We start from the raw sequence: 11,804 nt of genomic DNA, 5'->3' as shown, positions 1-11,804 counted from the left end.
TATAGGATCAAGGTGGTTAGTTCCTCAAAAGTATGGGGTTGTTAGTCTGTTTCGTAAGACTCGCTTGGAGAGTCAGATGTTTTGTAACTCAAGGTAATTGAATTAGTGCATTAAAGCCTTCTAAATGAGGGGACTAGATGTAGCCAAGTTTGTGATGAACCAGGATAAATCTATGTGTCAAATTATTTATGCTTTCATTGTTTGCAACCTTTAAATTTGATTGTTTTTTATCCAAGTAATTCATAAAAACCAATTAGCCGTTACCAAATAAGCAAAAATTGTCAACTTTGTCAAACACAACTCGATCCCCCTTCTCGTGTTTGCACCTTCAATAGGGTCATATATGTCTAGATCTTTTATCATTGATATGATCATTTTGACTTATAGTAATAACCTCAGTTGCCTGACAATCACAAAATGAATTTTAAAAAATTATTGTAGGTTCAAAGAATACTATATAAAAGTTGTTCACTTAAGTTACACATATAAGACATTAGACTTTAAAAAATATAAGTACGTTAATATAAGTTTATCTTAAATATACTTAAAAAAAGAATTTTATTTTAGGAAAATGGTCAAATTTAGAAAAACATGTCTTATTTTGATTTTAGATTGAGACATTTTTTTTATCAAGAAATTATGTTTCTTGTGGTGTTCCTTTCACAAGTCTTATCATCCTTCTTCTTGGTAGAAGTTTGAGTGTGATTCTTCATCTCATTTCTATCTTTTTCCATATTTTTGTTTTGTTATTTGTTATCATTTTATTCTTGTTTTTTCAAATTTTGCACTTATAATTATTTCAATTTACAATTTCTTACCTTAATATCCATTTTTCAATCATATATTGTAAACTGCTAATAATATGCAAAAAGGACGACAAATTATAAATTTATGTATTTATCTAGTGATATTAAGAACCAAATTCTGTTTGAACAATTTCTTTCTTTAATTTGAGTTTCAAACATTTCTAAATTTGTTTCTTAGCATTATCCTTGCAATTCTTTCTTTATAATTTGAGGATTAATTTTTTTTAAAGAATTAAAGAGAGATTTTGAGTGGAAAAAACAATTTCAGAAAAACGCATGTCAACTTTTAGTGAAACATGAGGGTTAGAGGTGATGGCCATTTTATAATCTATGTATGTAATACTTACAACTTACAACTTTCTGTCTTACGATCAATTTTTGAATCATATATTAAAAATTGCTAATGATATACTCAAATAATGACTAATGATCAATTTGGATAGTCCTCATATATTAACAAATACAATAAAGGTGTTTTTGGTGTAGTTTGATCAATTTTGAGGCAAGAACTTGTTCAATCTAAAGATAAAAATACATGTGATTTCATTTAGGTAACAAGTTTAAAAAAATACGATATAATTTTAAGTGGTTTAATTTAGATCGTTTTTAGAATATTTTAATTACAATTGTAAAAAAATAGTATTGTATAAACACAATAAAATAGTAGGTTTGATGCAAAATAAAACATTAATATAATTAAATTTATTATTTCGGAATAATAACGATGGACTATATTTAAAATGCATGAAATAACACCAAAATAAATTGAATTTTCTTAATAAGAATTATTAAGAAAAAAAAAATCAAAATCCAATAAATTATATGTAAATGTATACTAATAAAAAATAAGTCTTAAATTTTACGATTGCGGTTTTGTTCAGATTTAGAAAAAGAATATGAAACTCAATATGTACGGTTTTTCTAAAAGGACATCTAAAAATATTAAAAAGTATTCGATTTTGTGAGGTTTTTCGATTTATCTTGTATTGGATTGTAATTATGTTTTGGAATGATTTAGAGGGGAACACCCGTAATAACAATGTAAGATTGGTAGGTAGCATTTAGTTTGCCTAACCCATTTGTATTTATCGCTCTCAATTATGTTCTCTCATTACTGTGCAAATTTTGTTAATTGTTCGATGACAAATTTGTTACAATATAACTTTCTTTTAAACTTAGGATTTTAAACAAATGTAATATGTCTTCTAAAATAAGTGAGTGGATCCCTTAACCATAGCTTGACACAACAACTTGAACAAACTTCTAAACCCCAAACAATTTCACTAACCACTTTAATCTATATAATCACAAGCTCATACCATTATTCATCAATATAAAAACTAAGTAAAGCTCTTCCTCCATACTATCCCTCTCTTCTCAATAAATCAATTTGTATTATATATTAATTGAACCATGGGTGGTCATCAAGTAATCAATTCCCCTTTTTGGAGCTTTGTTTTAGTTGTTGTGATAGTAACATTCTTCACTACAATTGTTAGTTCTTCCAAACAATCTCAAATAGAAGGCATGAAAATGAATGTGATTGATCAATGTTGGAGATTTAATCCAGAATGGAGGAAACATCGTCAACAACTTGCCAGGTGCTCAGTTGGCTATGTAGGAAAAATGACAAACAACATAGGTAAAGACCTTGTTCATTATAAAGTTACTGATCCTAGTGATCACCCCTTAAACCCACAACCTGGAGCTTTGAGATATGGAGCTTCTAACATTCAAGGTAAAGTTTGGATCACATTCCAAAGTGACATGAACATTAGACTTGAGAAGCCCCTTCTTATTAGTAGTTTCACTACCATTGATGGTCGAGGTGTCAATGTCCACATCGCTAATAATGCATGCTTGATGATCTATAAGGTAGTAAATAATAACAAACTTGACATTACTAAAAAATAGTTGAATTTGAGATGAAAATTAGAGATGCAAGAAATACAATTTATATTTGTTTTATTGTTTCTAACAACAAAATAAAGACAATTTTTTATTGTCTCTAACAACTAACAATAAAATTAGAGACAAATTATTATTATTTTATCTAATTGCCAATAATTTTTTTTTATCATGCTAGATTTTACAATTATTATTATAGTTTTTAAATTTCTTCTTTTATTATCCGTACACATATCTTCCACCTCTTAACTTAGAATGATATACTTATTATTTGTTATTAGGCAACAAACATAATTATCCATGGAATTAGGATTCATCATTGTCGACCCCAAGCTCCCGGAATGGTGATGGGTCCCAATGGAAAGATAATGTCGTTGGGTCAAGTGGATGGAGATGCAATTAGATTGGGGTCTGCTTCAAATATTTGGATTGATCATAACACACTTTATGATAGCCAAGATGGTCTTCTTGATGTTACGCGATGTTCTACTGATGTGACAATCTCTAACAATTAGTTTAGGGAGCAAGATAAGGTTATGCTTCTTGGACACGATGATGGATTCGTAAGAGACAAGAACATGAAAGTAACTGTCGTATACAACTATTTTGGGCCTAATTGCCTCCAATGCATGCCTAGGTAATTAATAATTGCAAAATTTAGTTGTTAAAAATTGAGTTCAATAGAGATGCGTTGTCAATGAGAAGTCATCATATTATTACATAAACTTAATTATTAACCATTTTAAAAATAAAAGCACAACACAACATTTTTGTTGGAGGTTAGTATAAACTAACAATGCACCTTTCGGTTTCTCTTTAAAAAATTGACAAAATTATTGATTATCTTAATTATTAATTAAAAATGTTATAGAATTCGTCACAGATATGCACATGTTGCAAACAATCTCTACATGGGATGGACGCAATATGCAATTGGTGGAAGCAGCGGACCAAGCCTTAAAAGTCAATCAAACCTCTTCATAGCACCAACAGAAAATAAGGAGGTAATAATTAAGCAATATATATACCAATTTCCTATGAACATGTCATTTATAAAATGGTTTCAATATGTTATATTAATTGATTTATTAATTATATAATGCGTGCAGGTGACATGGAGAAAAAGTAGTAATGGAATTGAAGATACGTGGAAATTTTATTCAGTTGGAGACGCCTTTGAAAATGGTGCATCCTTCATAGATACAAAAGGTGAACAAGTGAAAAAAACCCAATTATAGCCCTGAACAGGATTTTGAAGTTGTTGATTCCAAATATGTGAGATCATTGACAAGTTCCTCGGGAGTGTTACAGTGTAGTAAATCTTCAATATGTTAAATTAAAATTTATGAGGAATAACTTCACAATCTCATAGACCACAATCTTATTGATTTTGAAATGTTCCTGTACTAAGAAAATGAATGATGGAAATTTGTTTTCCATTCTATTGCAACTCCACTAATTATATATAGAGAACAATGTATTGAGTATTATTATACACTTAAACTTAAGCTTGGAATATACTTTGGAAGGTTGACTTGTATAGATTGATAAGTCCCTTGTTGTACTAAAAATAAAAATATTAATTGTTACTACATTATTATTTCTTACAAGATTGATAAGTCCCTTGTTGTACTAAAAATAAAAATATTAATTGTTACTACATTATTATTTCATCTGAAATAAATTATAAACATAAATTTATTAAATTATTGGTATTAAGAAAAATATTTGATCCCTTTTTTTCTATGCAGTCTTAATAAAAAATTAAGTCAATTTCTTAAATTACGTTCTATAATCAATAAATTGAATCATACCCAAAAAAAATTCAATAGTTATAAACTTAAATTAAATAAAAAATATTTTATAAATACTATTATTAAATAGTAAAGAAGTTAATGATATCTTCTTATATTTCATTGTAAAAAAACATAAATTATCTTGGACTCTATTCATTATGGAGAGAGTACAACAATGCATGCATGATTGTTATGGTTCTAGTTTGATATTAATTATAAGCTCTAAGTAAATTGAAACATGGTTCAATTGTTGTATCAATCAATCAACAACTTATTGTTTTGACGTGTCTAGTCATTGTCTTGGTTAAATTGCAATTACATGTCATTTTCTGTGTGAGTTATCTAATACGAATAACAACACTTAACCACAATTTATAAAACAAAGGCTTTCGCAAAAAAAAAAACTAATAATAATTTGGACTCTATTCAACCTATGATTAAATTCTTAGGGCCATTTCGAAATTCTTACGGACATTTCTAAATTCCTGTTCCTTATAAAATTATGATAGATTGTTCTCGATCTTGTAAGTTGTACAATACATGAATTGATATATTTAATGTTGAGCCGTCAAATTGATCAAAACATTTATATGGGAGCCTGCAAGTGGAAAAAAGATAAATTAAAAAAAATAGAGATACTTAAGTTCTTGTTGAATTCCCATACGTTAATATTGTTATGTTGTATATTCTGTTTTATATTAGAATTCAGAATTTTATAGTTATTTGAATTAATTCTGGTAAAATTTATTATTTTTTTATGATAAAAAAAATTGAAAGTTGTCAAAATAATAAATAAATAAAATAATTTTTTTTTTATTTAATATATATATATATATATATATATATATATATATATATATATACACCAACTATACACCACTCTTACGTCAACACAAGTTTCTTGCAAGTTGCAACAAAAGAAACTGGTACAACGTTGTGCTTCAAACTTTTGTTAGAGTCGGTGTACAAGCATACCAGGAGAACTGGAGAAGTAATGATATTTTAGGGTTATTAATTGTGTGAATTCAGGCCAAATTAACAGGCACATTAACATGTAAACAAAGTTTGTCCCATTTATTTCATGAAAAACAGATTTGATTGGCCGAGATTTTGTTTTGTTGTTTTGGCTCTTTGTTTATATAACTAGGTAGTCTCCTCTAATTTCAAAGGTGAGAAATTAAACTCTTGAATTTTTATCACATAATTCTTTTAGTGTCTAATCCCACACACCTAAACAACTTTTTATTCTTTGGTTAGTGTTTATTTAATGTAACAATTTAGAAGTATTGATATTTGGGAAATAAGTAGCCTTACAATAAAAAAGAGTGGTATATATACATATACATATATATATATATATGATAAGGAACATAATACAAAATCCTTCATATATGTTAATTCTAAAATTAATAAGGAAGAAAAATCTGCAGAAATTTAAAAATGGGAAATGGCAAAAGTCTTGAGTAACTTAAGAATTTTCTTGAGAATGTACTTCTATATCGTTTTTCATGTATAAATGTACTCCTCATGAAATCAAATAAGATAACGCTCTGCAAATTTCTTCATTGTACCAGAGCGTGTAAATCTGCAAGCCAAACACATCATGTCGTCAAACAATAACAACACATCACTCCCAGAAATAGAACCAAAACTAAGCATCCAATCTTTCCACCAATGCTCAAGTTTTATCTCCATGAAACTAAGCACAAACAACTTCTTATTGTGGTGCAACCAAATAAAGCCCTTAGTTCGAAGTCTTGGTGTTCTTTACCATCTCTCAAGTGAAGAAAAACTAGAACAAGAAGTTAAGGGTGACAAAGGTGAAAACAACCCAAATTCAAACTATTCAAAATGGATCACCAATTATGGTCTCTTGTATTCTTGGTTACTTGGAACCATGAAGGAAGGAGTGTTGACCATGATCAACGGTGAGAAGGCACGAAGTTTGAAAAACATGTTAATGACAATAAAAAAGGGGTCATGAACCCTTAATGAATATATACGAGAATTCAAATAAGTTTGTGATAATCTCGCTGCTATAAAAGAACCTGTTTCTGACCAAGACAAAGTGTTTCAATTTGTTTATGGCCTTGGACCAAAGTATGAAACCTTTCGTATTGCTATGCTTACTAAACCACCTTATCCTTCCTTCAGTCAGTTTTTGTTAGCTCTCTGAGGGCATGAGTAGATACAAGATGTTCGAAAGGAAGAAGAAAATAATATAATGGAGCACACACAAACTTTATTTAGCCAGAGAGGACGAGGTCAAGGTCAAAACGGATGTGGCGGTATAAGTCACTTTAACTCTCAAGGGAGAAGATTCACTCCGACAAATCTATATAATGGACAACAAAATAATAAGTTCTCTTTTAAGCAGAACCACAATTCAAAGGGAGAAAAGCCACATCAAAATACTCAAACCAGTGAGTATAAAAATCCTGTCATATTTGTAAGAAACCAAACCATGAAGCCATTGATTGTTGTTATAGGTATGATTATTCTTATCAGCCAGAAGATTTTCCTCAAGCTATTGTTGCTCTTGCTCTAAATGACACAGAAGACCAAGCTTTCATTATAGATTATGGAGCCATATCTCACATGATCAATGATGCAGGCAACTTTTCCTATATTAAGCCTTATCATGGAAATGATGTAATCTATGTGGGTGATGGAAATAACGTACCAATAACACATACTTGTGATGTAAATGTTACTACAAAAAATGGAAACATAAAATTGAAAGATGTTCTTGTGGTTCCTGACTTAAAGAAGAATTTGTTATCTATTGGAAAATTTGTTTTTGATTATAATTATAGTTTTGAATTCACCTCTTATGGCTTTATTATTAATGACCAAAATCAAAGGATGATTGCACGGGGGCATAAGAAAGGGCAGTTGTATACATTCAAAGGAGACTGTCAAGAGGATTTAAGTGCAATAAAAGGAGCTTCCATTTCTACAATTTGGCATCAACGACTTGGACATCCAAACATCAAAATCCTATCTTTGTTGAAAGATAAGATCAATGTAACACAATGGATATCAAAACCTGATGTACGTGTTAGTTGTCAAATGGGAAAAAGTTGTAAATTACCATTACAAAGTTCTAATAAAATTTTGAATGACCTCTTGACAAAATCCATTGCGATCTTTGGGGACCTGCACCTACAACTTCTAATCAAAACTTTTGATATTACACAATTTTTATAGATGATTATTCACGGTTCTCATGGATTTATCCTTTAAAGAAAAAGTCAAGATTTCTAGATTGCTTTTTAAGATTTCAAAGACAAGCAGCAAATCAGCTTTATAGAAAAATTAAGACTTTTCAATGTGACGATTGAGGAGAATGTAACTCTATTGCTTTTCTAAATCACCTCCATACTTGTGGTATTGAACTTCATGCTTCATGTCCAGGGACCCCAGAACAAAATGGCACCACAGAACAAAAGCATTGCCATATTGTTGAGATTGGGCTAACCATGATGTTTCATGCCAATATTTCATTACACTTATGGTTTGAAGTTTTTCTAACAGCTGTATATTTGATAAACAAGTTGCCTTTATCTACATTGAACAATGAAAATCCATATTTTAAGCTTTTCAAAAGACATCCACAATATAATGGCTTGGGGGTGATTGGATGTAAATGCTTTCCTTCACTGAGGTAGCAAAGGAAGAATAAGTTTTTTCAAAAACTTATCCTTGTGTTTTTATAGGGTCAAGTCCATCTCTCTTTCTCTCCCTTTCTCTCTTTCTCTCTCTCTCTCCCTCTCTCTCTCCCTCTCTCTGTCTCTCTCTCTGTCTCTCTCCCTTTCTCTCTCGCTCTCTCTCTCTCTCAGTTGATTTATTATGCTAAAAAAATATGCATTGTAACAATAGATCTACTTTGAAAGATGGAACAGGAACTATCAAGACTTTTATGGTTATAAAAAAAGAGAGCAAATGACCTAATAAGAAGTGATTGAAAGAAGACAAAATGTAGGGTTTATTAAATGGAACATCAATAATTGGAATCAACATAAATTAAATAAATTACATTTTCTTTAATTAATTATATTGTAAATGATAGATAACATAAAAATATAAATATCAGTTGCATTTCATCAAACACCATAAAAACAATTTTGTTATACTCAAATTGAAGAGAAAGTTTGTATCACCCCGATTTTTAACAACGCAGGTGTATTTTTTATTTTTTCAAAACAAATTCATAAAAACAAAGAAATAAAGAAGGAAATACTTTTGGATAAATATTTAAGTTGTAACATAACGACAAAGTCAACAAATATTTACAAGCAGCGAAATAGTTTTTGAAATAAAAATCCAAAGTATTCAAACATCAAAATACTCCGGGGCTATGAGGCCTATAAGATATAGCTCATAACCCTTGGGGTATTCTCGGCAGACCTGTACAAAAGCATTGCCCCAAGAATTTTAACTCCCCCCACGTCACATCAAAAAGTGGTACATGGACCCATCAAATTTAATAGTCAAGCTGACAATATTGGTATAGGTACAGTCTTCCAACATACAGTAAATACATCCACAAAAGAAAGACCTCTAGTCCCTATACAACCTTCTAATATGATCATACTACAAAAAACTATACGACCTGGGTTTGTAAGCGACACTCCGAGTTTGTTAGCAGCTAGATACTTAACAACTCCTGGTTCAGGGAAAATAACTAGTTTGCAAGCACAATCCAATATCACATAATGATACGACATCCAATCCATACCTAGAATGACCTCGAGTGATTGTAGAGATAAACAAATCAAATTAACCAAGAAATCCCTATTCTAAATAGTTGTTTGACAATGTAAAGATGCAGAATTTACTGTCAAAGTCTTAGCAGGTGTGGAAACAACCAAATCAAAAGGCAAAGAAGACACATATAACTTCAAACGATTCACACAATCCATAGCAATGAAGGAATGGGTTGCCCCCAAATCAAAAAGTGCAGTTATAGTGCTACCTGCAATCTCACAGTCCCGTTGAATCAGATTATTAGATGGATTTCCAGCTTCAGCACTCACGCAATAAACGCTTCCTCTAGCAATAGGACGAGTAGCCCTAGTTACATTCACCACTGGTTCCACCTTCAGAGCCGTGAAATCCCTTGCAATGTGCCCTGGCTTCTGGCAATTGTGGCAAGTAAGGCCCTTAGAGGTACAAACATTAGCATAATGTCCCTCTTCCCCAGATCGGAAACATCGATTCCCTTGTCCCAATTGTCTTGTGAAATTTGGGTTCCCTGGGCTATTCTGCCCCCCGTTGTTATTATGTGGTCGATTATAAGGTTTTGCAACTTGTTTTCCCTTGTTCTGATAATTCACCCGACTAGGCCCTCCTGAATTAAAATTCCCTCCTCGACTAGCCCTCTTATTTTTCATATCCTCCACTTCTCTACATTTTTCCACAAGAGCTTGGAAACATTGAATTCCCAAGGGTAAGATAGAGTCTTGAATCTCATACTTTAGTCCGTCTTGGAAACGATGACACATGAATGGTTCATCAATCTCTTCACGGAAAAACCTGAAATGCCTCGACAACGACTCAAACTTAGCGGCATATTCGCCCACTATCATGTTCCCCTGATGAAGTTTTAGAAAATCATCACCCAGTTTAGTCCTGGTACTCATCGAAAAGTATTTGTCAAAAAACTTCTCGTGAGCTGATCCCATCAACAACGTTGCACTCCTCCACCAGTACTCAACATCCCCTAATAGCATATAAGTGGCATAGTTGACCTTCACTCATGCTTGATAGTTAATCATTTCGAAGATCTTTTCCACTTCTTGGATCCACTGATCAGCTTTCTCTGAATTCTCATCACCCTTAAACTTGGGAGGATTGTAATGACGAAAATCTTCTAATCCTCTTGACTCAGTAGCACGGATTTCTCTTCCCATCTTTTCTAGATCCCGTAGAGTCTTGGCAGCAGTCTGTGCAACAACAGAAACAGCCATGTTATTCATAGCTTCCGCCATTTGATCATCCTTATTAACGTTGGCTCTTGGAGCGTCATTCCTTCTTGGCGGCATGGTTTCCTATAAGACCATCATCAAGGAGAGTCTTAACACCACTTCAAATAATTCCAAAACTAACTTCCAACTACATCAACACATAATAACTATACCTAACCCGACGACTCAGACAACATAACCCGACGCATGATCAGATAACTACTCCCAACCTACAAGTTGACCTACAATCTATAACAAAAACTCCACAGCCCCAAAGATATCCAAACCAAAGCTCTAATACCACAATTGTAACACCCCGATTTTTAACAGCGCAAGTGTATTTTTTTTTTCAAAACAAATTCATAAAAACAAAGAAATAAAGAAGGAAATAATTTTGGATAAATATGTAAGTCGTAACATAACGACAAAGTCAACAAATATTTACAAGCAGCGAAATAGTTTTTGAAATAAAAATCCAAAGTATTCAAACATCAAAATACTCTGGAGCTATGAGGCCTATCAGACATAGCTCATACCCTTGGGGTATTCTCGGCAGACTTGTACAAACGCACTGCCCCAAGAATTTTAACTCCCCCCACGTCACATCAAAAAGTGGTACATGGACCCATCAAATTTAATAGTCAAGCTGACAATATTGGTATAGGTATAGTCTTCCAACATACAGTAAATACTTCCACAAAAGAAAGACCTCTAGTCCCTATACAACCGTCTAATCTGATCATACTGCAAAAAACTATACGACTTGGGTGATCTCCACGCGCCCCCGCAAGATCCTCCTGACACAGCTCCAGTCAAGTGTGTCCAACTACCTTCCCATCTACAGGGTACTAACTGGTGGGAAGATCCTGGTTCTCATCTGAGGGCAAAGCCCAGATTTCCACAATTGTTGTAAAGGGTCACCAACCAAAAATTAACAAATAACACATAGCATTTAAATTTCAAATGCATAAAATGGCCTTTCAACTTAGCATGCACCTTGAAAGGGTTTCCATATGTTAAACATGCATAATCAAAGTTGAAAAATGGAGTTTTAAACAAAACTGCACTGTCGTATTCGAATACAACATCCTTGTATTCGAATACAGTGTTGTTTCAGAAGTCAGTAGCAAAAACAGGATGCTTGTATTCAACTACAAGCTTAGTGTATTCGACTACACAGCTGTTTCATAAGTCAGTAGCCAAATTAGAACATTTGTATTCAACTACAAGCCTCTTGTATTCGAATACACATAAGAAAACAGCAGAAAATAGCAAAAATCAGCTTTTATAGAGGTTTCGCAATCCATCAACACTTCCACACAAAT

The 11,804-nt window shown here is 32.0% G+C and overlaps 1 pseudogene; it reads left to right on the top strand.

Moving 5' to 3' along the window:
- Positions 1-2,219: 2,219 nt before the first annotated feature.
- On the top strand, positions 2,220-4,049 carry LOC101509913 (probable pectate lyase 4; annotated as a pseudogene).
- The last annotated feature ends 7,755 nt before the right edge of the window (positions 4,050-11,804 follow it).

Source organism: Cicer arietinum, chromosome 7, assembly GCF_000331145.2.
Source record: "Cicer arietinum cultivar CDC Frontier isolate Library 1 chromosome 7, Cicar.CDCFrontier_v2.0, whole genome shotgun sequence".
Lineage (NCBI taxonomy): Eukaryota > Viridiplantae > Streptophyta > Magnoliopsida > Fabales > Fabaceae > Cicer > Cicer arietinum.
This window is presented reverse-complemented; position numbering and strand designations above follow the sequence as displayed.